General features: G+C 48.1%; 3 non-coding genes across 3 annotated transcripts in view; all 3 read right to left on the bottom strand.

The window, feature by feature from the left end:
• LOC147069899 (large subunit ribosomal RNA) overlaps positions 1–2,024 on the bottom strand; it is a 4,110-nt gene extending 2,086 nt beyond the window's left edge. Inside the window, exon 1 of the ribosomal RNA XR_015071119.1 lies at positions 1–2,024. This exon is cut by the window's left edge and continues 2,086 nt beyond it. This is a non-coding gene — a ribosomal RNA (large subunit ribosomal RNA).
• Positions 2,025–2,418: 394 nt separating this feature from the next.
• Positions 2,419–2,580, bottom strand: LOC147069898 (5.8S ribosomal RNA). The gene has a single exon (XR_015071124.1). It is a non-coding gene; the product is annotated as a 5.8S ribosomal RNA (ribosomal RNA).
• A 152-nt stretch (positions 2,581–2,732) lies between these two features.
• LOC147069897 (small subunit ribosomal RNA) lies at positions 2,733–4,676 on the bottom strand. The gene has a single exon (XR_015071110.1). It is a non-coding gene; the product is annotated as a small subunit ribosomal RNA (ribosomal RNA).
• Between the last annotated feature and the right edge of the window lie 5,324 nt (positions 4,677–10,000).

Below are 10,000 nucleotides of genomic sequence, written 5' to 3'. Positions count from 1 at the left end.
GGAACTGCAACCGGATTCCCTTTCGCCCGACGGGTGTTATTTTATATACAATATATATAGAACTTTACACCATCATCAACATCGGATTTCTCCTAGGGCTTAGGATCGACTAACTCGCGTGCAACGGCTGTTAACGCGAAACCCTTCTCCACATCAGCCCTCAAGGACCTCGCTTGAGTATTTGCTACTACCACCAAGATCTGCGCCGACGGAGGCTCCAGGCGGGCTCACGCCCAGACCCTTCTGCGCACACCGCCGCGGCCATCCTACTCGTCGCGGCTTCAAGACGCCCCCGCCGTGAGGCGGGTGCGCCCCGCCTGCCTGCGACGGTCGAGTATAGGCTGAACGCTACAGCGCCATCCATTTTCAGGGCTGGTTGCTTCGGCAGGTGAGTTGTTACACACTCCTTAGCGGATTCCGACTTCCATGGCCACCGTCCTGCTGTCCTGAGCGACCAACGCCTTTTATGGTTTCCGATGAGCGTTCATTGGGCGCCTTAACTCGACGTTTGGTTCATCCCACAGCGCCAGTTCTGCTTACCAAAATTGGCCCACTTGGCACTCCCATCCGAGCTCCGACTTCATCTTCGAGCAAGACGGAGATCTCACCCATTTAAAGTTTGAGAATAGGTTGAGGCCGTTTCGGCCCCAATGCCTCTAATCATTCGCTTTACCGGATGAGACTGTGTGAATGTAGCGCGCCCGCGAGGGGCGCGAACATATTTCTCGAGCGCCAGCTATCCTGAGGGAAACTTCGGATGGAACCAGCTATTAGATAGTTCGATTAGTCTTTCGCCCCTATACCCAGTTCCGACGATCGATTTGCACGTCAGAATCGCTTCGGTCCTCCATCAGGGTTTCCCCTGACTTCGACCTGACCAGGCATAGTTCACCATCTTTCGGGTCCCAGCGTGTACGCTCTCAGTGCGTCTCGATAATAACAACGGTGGCTTTTTCGAAACGCCTCGGGAATGCGGCGGGACCGCGGAAACGGTCCGCGCATCTTCCCTCCGGCGCGACCGAGGCCGCGCCTTTCACTTTCATTGCGCCTCTGGGTTTAGTGTAAAAAAATCCCAATGACTCGCGCACATGCTAGACTCCTTGGTCCGTGTTTCAAGACGGGTCCTGTGAGTGCCCAAAACAAACCCACCGCCGACCGGGACGCGTCCCGTCCGAGAGCGCGCCGCTAACCACGACGGCCGACGCGCGACACCCGCGGCGCACGAGGCGCCGGGGGCCGCACGAAGGTCGCCGCTGCGGCGCGACGGACGACCGGCCGAAGCCGGGCGGACGCGAACCTCGTTCTCTACCGTCGCGTGCGGCGGCCGTGGACGCCGCGGCTCCGCCCCTCGTCGAGGGACGGGACAACCGCACGGCGCATTCGACCGCAGCGCGACGGGTCGCGGTGTTATACTGAGGGAGAAGTGCACGCACTCCGGGGGCCCGTCGGCGAACCCGCGCCCCCCCCTGCCGGCGCACCCGCGAAGGCGCGTCGGCAGAGGGTGAGCGGCGAGACGCGGACCCCGGCGGAAGAGCGATGAATCTCCCCGTTCGCTCGTTTGAGTTCCACAGGTTTACCCCTGAACGGTTTCACGTACTCTTGAACTCTCTCTTCAAAGTTCTTTTCAACTTTCCCTCACGGTACTTGTTCGCTATCGGTCTCGTGGTAGTATTTAGCCTTAGATGGAGTCTACCACCCGCTTAGGGCTGCACTCTCAAGCAACCCGACTCTGGGGAGAGAGACCGTCGCGGCCGGCTACCGTCACCACGGGCCTGGCACCCTCTACGGGTAAACGGCCCCGTTCAAGATGAACTTGGACTGGCAGCCGTGACTAATGACCGCGCGTGTATGTATAATTCTCCTCCCGAACGCTACATTTCCCGGCGGCCCGCCGGGGCCGCAGGATTCAGCGCTGGGCTCTTCCCGTTTCGCTCGCCGCTACTCGGGGAATCCTCGTTAGTTTCTTTTCCTCCGCTTACTGATATGCTTAAGTTCGGCGGGTGATCTCTCCTGATTTGAGGTCGACAAACAGTTTGCGTGCAAAATGACGCATGCGAGCGCTCAGACTCACGCGCGGCGACGCCTTTTACGGGTTGTGTGCGTGTGTGCGCAGCGGCTTTTGCAAGTCACCGCGCTCACGCCACGTTCCAGTGCGTGCGCGCGAAGCGAGCGCCCGATGCGAGCGCACTGAGGCGCTACATTCGCACAGGGCGCGCCCGACAACAGGCGTCGATAAATATTTGACCGGACGCCCGGAAGGACGGGTGGGTGGCGGAGGCGTGCGTGTGCACGCGACCTATCCCCCCCCCCCGCCGACCTGGCGACGCCGGCAACTGCTCGCGAACAGCCACACACACACACACACAAGTGTGTGTGTGTGTTATATGACCGTTCGCAGTCTGGTGTTTCTGGTGTACGCGACCCTCAAACAGGAGTGGTCCGTCGACAAACTACGTCTTGCTCGGACCGCAATGTGCGTTCGAAATGTCGATGCTCATGTGTCCTGCAGTTCACACTCTGACGCGCATTTAGCTGCGTTCTTCATCGACCCACGAGCCGAGTGATCCGCCGTTCAGGGTAATCTAGTGATTACATATTGTTGTTGTTATATTGTTTCGTTTTCGGCATATTATATATTTCATAATGCACATGCGAGATGTGCAAAATAAATTTATATAAAAAAAAAAAATTACACGTTACGCGTACACGCGCACATGTTCGTTTCGCACAGGAAATGATCCTTCCGCAGGTTCACCTACGGAAACCTTGTTACGACTTTTACTTCCTCTAAATGATCAAATTCGGTCAAACTTTCCGGCGCGTCAGAGGCCCACGAGGAGCTTCCGCGCGCCAGTCCGAAGACCTCACCAAATCATCCATCGGTAGTAGCGACGGGCGGTGTGTACAAAGGGCAGGGACGCAATCAACGCGAGCTGGTGACTCGCTTTTACTAGGAATTCCTCGTTCATGGGGGAGAATTGCAAACCCCAATCCCTATCACGAAGGGGTTTCATCGGGTTACCCGGGCCGTTAAGCCAAGGAGGACACGCTGATCCCTTCAGTGTAGCGCGCGTGCGGCCCAGGACATCTAAGGGCATCACAGACCTGCTATTGCTCAATCTCGTGCGGCTATATATACCGCCGGTCCCTCTAAGAAGATTTTCATTGTACGCCGGTAGTGAAGACCGCGACGCGCCCGCGCCTCCGACGCAGAACGCCAAAGGACACGGACGCGCGCGGACCCTCGTGATACCGGTTGTACGTCTATTTAATAGGCTAGAGTTACGTTCGTTACCGGAATTAACCTGACAAATCGCTCCACCAACTAAGAGCGGCCATGCACCACCACCCACCGAATCGAGAAAGAGCTGTTAATCCGTCAATCCTTCCAGTGTCCGGGCCTGGTGAGTTTTCCCGTGTTGAGTCGAATTAAGCCGCAGGCTCCACTCCTGGTGGTGCCCTTCCGTCAATTCCTTTAAGTTTCAGCTTTGCAACCATACTCCCCCCGGAGCCCGAAAGCTTTGGTTTCCCGGGAGCTGCCCACCGGGTTAAAATAATGAAACTTCGGCGGATCGCTGGCTGGCATCATTTATGGTTAGAACTACAGCGGTATCTAATCGCCTTCGAACCTCTAACTTTCGTTCTTGATTAATGAAAACACCTTTGGCAAATGCTTTCGCTTTAGTCCGTCTTGCGACGATCCAAGAATTTCACCTCTAACGTCGCAATACGAATGCCCCCAGTTGTCCCTATTAATCATTACCTCTGGTATCAGAAAGCCAACAAAACAGAACCGAGGTCCTATTCTATTATTCCATGCGTACAATATTCAGGCAAAACTTAGCCCGCTTTGAGCACTCTAATTTGTTCAAAGTAAACAGCCGCGACGGCCCGCCTCGGCGAACGGCCGACCTTGCGGCCGACCGACGCCGGATGGCGAAGGACGCACCGGCGAGAAGCCCCGCAGACGTGCCTGTCGTACCGCAGTCGGTAGACCGACACCGCAGGACACAATTTCAACTACGAGCTTTTTAACCGCAACAACTTTAGTATATGCTATTGGAGCTGGAATTACCGCGGCTGCTGGCACCAGACTTGCCCTCCAATGGATCCTCGTTAAAGGATTTAAAGTGTAATCATTCCGATCACGAGGCCTCGGACGAGTCCCGTATCGTTATTTTTCGTCACTACCTCCCCGTGCCGGGAGTGGGTAATTTGCGCGCCTGCTGCCTTCCGTGGATGTGGTAGCCGTTTCTCAGGCTCCCTCTCCGGAATCGAACCCTGATTCCCCGTTACCCGTGACAACCATGGTAGTCGCATAAACTACCATCGACAGTTGATAAGGCAGACATTTGAAAGATGCGTCGCCGGTGCTAGACCGTGCGATCAGCTCAAAGTTATCTAGAGTCATCTCGAAGAGCGACGGACGACGCGAGCGCCGACCGCCGATTGGTTTTTGATCTAATAAAAGCATTCCTCACGTTCCCGTTCAGAATTACGTTTGCATGTATTAGCTCTAGAATTGCCACAGTTATCCAAGTAACTGTGTACGATCTAAGGAACCAAAACTGATATATTGAGCCATTCGCGGTTTCACCTTAATTAGGCTCATACTGAGACTTGCATGGCTTAGTCTTTGAGACAAGCATATGATTACTGGCAGGATCAACCAGGGAGCTGCTCTGCGAGGCCGCGGGCGCGCGCGCACTGGGCGCGCCGACACCCGCGATCCACACGTCACACGCGAACGCGCACCGGAGTCACCCGGCGGGCGACGCTGGCTCTCTCTTTCGATTTTTAACGTGCCGACGCACGAGATACAACGGATTGTATGCATACATACGCACAGAGCACGAGATCGTGCTCCGCGTTTCTCAATTTCCCATCGTAAAACGTGCACACCGAAAACGCACGCCGTCGGCGCGGTAAACGGAGCGACGGAGGCTGAAACGCCGTCCGCCGTCACTCGACAGGATGATTCTGCTAGCGCGGAACTCCAGAGTGATGCGATCGCATAGGCCGCGGCGACGAAATATAATCGCACGCCGGGTGAGTGTCTCGTCTCGCAAATGTACCGCCGACGCGGCCGAATGGCCGCCGCAGTTTGCGAACGCCGTGAAGGAAGTCTTGTCAAAGACGACAACCCACTGCTATACGATGGATGAGGGGAGAGACCCAGACGACAACAACAACGAATACGGACACGGCAATGTTGGGTAGCGCAATAATCCGTCGCCATTATTTTATCGTACAGTTCTCTCCTGCGTACATTTTCCCTCACACATTATAGTGTAAACGCGGCGCACTACCGGCCGCGTAACCGAAATAACACTACAAAAGGCGAAGGTGACGATTCTCTTTAGGTTTAATCTTTCATTTGAAATTTCGAATTGCGAATTGCGAATATATATTTTGGTAATTTGGATAATTTTTTTTTTTTAATTTCAATTTTTTTTTTTTTTTTTTTTTTTTTCATCCATCATTATGAATGATATAAAACCATTGAAATAAATATCATTATGAGAACGTTATATTACGCTCGCCACCGAACGGTCGAGGGTGGGCTGAAATGCCGATACGACGCAAATATAGCTTGCCAGGCGGACGCGGTCTCGTACTTCGTCTCGTACGGTCTCGTCTCGGTCTCGTACTTCGTTCGCAAACCGTCAAGAGTGCCAAACAAAATGTAGCATAGCATTGATAAAGCGCCGCACTACCGACCGCGTGACCGAAATATCACTACAAAAGGCGAAATTGACGATTCTCTTTAGGTTTAATCTTTCATTTGAAATTTCAAATTGCGAATTGCGAATATATATTTTGGTAATTTGTTTGGTTAAATTTTTTTTTTTAAATTTCTAATTTTTTTTTCCATCATGATAAGATATGATGTATGAAAAAAAAAATTAGGTTATATTATGTTAGGTTAGGTTAGGTTAGGTTAGGTTAGGTTAGGTTAGTTTAGGTTAGATTAGGTTAGTTGAGGTTAGGTTAGTTTTTGTTTAGGTTAGGTTAGGTAAGGTTAGATTAGGTAAGGTTAGGTTAGGTTTAGCTTAGGTTAGGTTGTGTTAGGTAAGGTAAGGTTATGTTAGGTTATGTTAGGTTAGGTTAGGTGAGGTGAGGTTAGGTCAGGTTAGCGAAAGAACGTAGTCGACGAGAGCGCCGCTTTAAGCGAGCCATGGGCCCTCCTGGCTAGCTAAATCTGCGTCCCGCCGGCATCGTCTACTTGACATGCCGGAGGGACGCAGATTTAGCTAGCCAGGAGGGCCCATGTCTCGCTAAAAGCTGCGCTCTCGTCGACTACGTCCGTTCGCTGACCTGACCTAACCTCACCTCACCTAACCTAACCTAACATAACCTAACATAACCTTACCTAACCTAACACAACCTAACCTAAACTAAACCTAACCTAACCTTACCTAATCTAACCTTACCTAACCTTACCTAAACAAAAACTAACCTAACCTAACCTAAACAAAAACTAACCTAACCTAACTTAAACTAACCTAACCTAACCTAAACTAACCTAAACAAAAACTAACCTAACCTAAGCAAAAACTAACCTAAACAAAAACAAACCTAACCTAAACAAAAACTAACCTAACCTATCCTAAACAAAAACTAACCTAACCTAACCTAATCATACCTAACGTGACCTAACCTAACCTAAACTAACCAATTTTTTTTTTCATACATCATTTATTATTATGATGAATACCATAAAAAAATATCAATATCATATCGTTATAGGGCATAAACGTGATCAACGAGCGTGTCACTGATCATTTTAAATGCGCCCGATACGCCTCACCTGAAAGAATATTTCATTGTCTTCATTTCGACGTTCAACATAGGAATAGGTAAGTAAAGCGCGAGGGCGAGTTCTAGCGGTAAAATTTGATGTTAAAATAATTTTTCATCCAACATATATTATTATGATAGATATCATATACCGTTGACATGTCGATAACATAATATCGTCATAATACGCACGCCGCCGAACGCGGCGAGAGTCGGACGTGAAGTGCACGATGCACGACGATTAAGCTCGCCAGGCGGGCCACGTGTCGCGCTCTAAGCGGCCCTCTCGTGCGTCGTCGACGGCCGAAACGGCGATGTCTCGCTTTAAACGGCGCTCTCGTCGACGACGTTCGTTCGCAGACCTAACCTAACCTAAACTAACCTAACCTAACCCAAACACAAAAACTAACCTAACCTAACCTAACCTTACCTAACCTAACCTAAGCTAATTTAAATAAAAAAAAAAAAAATCTTTTTTTTTACATCCATCATATTATTAACATTATATATATATAACGAAGAATTAAAAAAAAAAAAAAAAAAAAAAAAAAATTAAAATAAACCTTACCTAACCTTACCTAACCTAACCTAAGCTAATTAAAATAAAAAAAAAAAAATCTTTTTTTTTACATCCATCATATTATATTATTATGAAATATCAATATTATATCGTCATAAGGCATGAACGTAATCGTAAGATAATTTCATTGTCTAGTTCTAGCGGTATAATTTGATGTTGAAATAATTTTTCATTTCTTTTCATTCATCATACATTATTATGATAGGTATAATATACCATTGACATAACGATAATATAATGTCGTTTAAATACGCACGAACCGGCGAGAGTGGGACGTGTGAAGTGCACGATGCCGGCGGGACTCAGATTTAGCTGGCCAGGCGGGCCCGTGTCACGCTTTAAGCGGCGCTCTCGTCCGTCGTCGACGGCCGAAGCAGCGACCTCGTCGTCGAAGGATGTCTCGCTTTAAACGGCGCTCTCGTCGACGACGTTCGTTCGCCAACTTAACCCAACCTAACCTTACATAAACCTAACCTGACCTAACCTAACCATATTATCGTCATAATACGCACGCCGCCGAACCGGCGAGAGTCGGACGTGAAGTGCACGATGCACGACGATTTAGCTCGCCAGGCGGGCCACGTGTCGCGCTCTCGTGCGTCGTCGATGCATGTCTCGCTTTAAGCCGCGGTCTCGTACTTCGTTCGCAAACCGTCAAGAGTGCCAAACAAAATGTAGCATAGTATTGATAAAGCGCCGTACTGTTAATAATGTAAATGAAATATGAACAATGTAATAGTGAAGTAATAACCCTCGTACGAAAAACCAAGGAATTCAATAAAAGCAGAAATAAAAAAAATTTAAATAAACCTCACCTAACCTTATCTAACCTAAACCCTATCTAATTTAAATTGAAAAAAAAAAAACATTTTTTTTTCATCCATCATACAATATTATGATAGATATCATATATCGATAACATATTATCGTCATAATACGCACGCCGCCGAACCGGCGAGAGGCGGACGTGAAGTGCACGATGCACGACGATTTAGCTCGCCAGGCGGGCCACGTGTCGCGCTCTCGTGCGTCGTCGATGCATGTCTCGCTTTAAGCCGCGGTCTCGTACTTCGTTCGCAAACCGTCAAGAGTGCCAAACAAAATGTAGCATAGTATTGATAAAGCGCCGTACTGTTAATAATGTAAATGAAATATGAACAATGTAATAGTGAAGTAATAACCCTCGTACGAAAAACCAAGGAATTCAATAAAAGCAGAAATAAAAAAAATTTAAATAAACCTCACCTAACCTTATCTAACCTAAACCCTATCTAATTTAAATTGAAAAAAAAAAAACATTTTTTTTTCATCCATCATACAATATTATGATAGATATCATATATCGATAACATATTATCGTCATAATACGCACGCCGCCGAACCGGCGAGAGGCGGACGTGAAGTGCACGATGCACGACGATTTAGCTCGCCAGGCGGGCCACGTGTCGCGCTCTCGTGCGTCGTCGATGCATGTCTCGCTTTAAGCCGCGGTCTCGTACTTCGTTCGCAAACCGTCAAGAGTGCCAAACAAAATGTAGCATAGTATTGATAAAGCGCCGTACTGTTAATAATGTAAATGAAATATGAACAATGTAATAGTGAAGTAATAACCCTCGTACGAAAAACCAAGGAATTCAATAAAAGCAGAAATAAAAAAAATTTAAATAAACCTCACCTAACCTTATCTAACCTAAACCCTATCTAATTTAAATTGAAAAAAAAAAAACATTTTTTTTTCATCCATCATACAATATTATGATAGATATCATATATCGATAACATATTATCGTCATAATACGCACGCCGCCGAACCGGCGAGAGGCGGACGTGAAGTGCACGATGCACGACGATTTAGCTCGCCAGGCGGGCCACGTGTCGCGCTCTCGTGCGTCGTCGATGCATGTCTCGCTTTAAGCCGCGGTCTCGTACTTCGTTCGCAAACCGTCAAGAGTGCCAAACAAAATGTAGCATAGTATTGATAAAGCGCCGTACTACCGACCGCGTGACCGAAATATCACTACAAAAGGCAAAATTGACGATTCTCTTTAGGTTTAATCTTTCATTTGAAATTTCGAATTGCGAATTGCGAATATATATTTTGGTAATTTGTTTGGTTAATTTTTTTTTTTTAAATTTCTAATTTTTTTTTCCATCATGATAAGATATGATGTATGAAAAAAAAAATTAGGTAATATTATGTTAGGTTAGGTTAGGTTAGGTTAGGTTAGGTTAGGTTAGGTTAGGTTAGGTTAGTTTAGGTTAGATTAGGTTAGTTTAGGTTAGGTTAGTTTTTGTTTAGGTTAGGTTAGGTAAGGTTAGATTAGGTAAGGTTAGGTTAGGTTAGGTTTAGTTTAGGTTAGGTTGTGTTAGGTAAGGTAAGGTTATGTTAGGTTATGTTAGGTTAGGTTAGGTGAGGTGAGGTTGGGTCAGGTTAGCGATCGAACGTAGTCGACGAGAGCGCCGCTTTAAGCGAGCCATGGGCCCTCCTGGCTAGCTAAATCTGCGTCCCGCCGGCATCGTCTACTTGACATGCCGGAGGGACGCAGATTTAGCTAGCCAGGAGGGCCCATGTCTCGCTAAAAGCTGCGCTCTCGTCGACTACGTCCGTTCGCTGACCTG

Source organism: Rhyacophila brunnea, unplaced genomic scaffold (assembly GCF_057557595.1).
Source record: "Rhyacophila brunnea isolate RB1 unplaced genomic scaffold, BYU_Rbru_1.0 scaffold_221, whole genome shotgun sequence".
In the NCBI taxonomy this organism is placed as follows: domain Eukaryota; kingdom Metazoa; phylum Arthropoda; class Insecta; order Trichoptera; family Rhyacophilidae; genus Rhyacophila; species Rhyacophila brunnea.
This window is presented reverse-complemented; position numbering and strand designations above follow the sequence as displayed.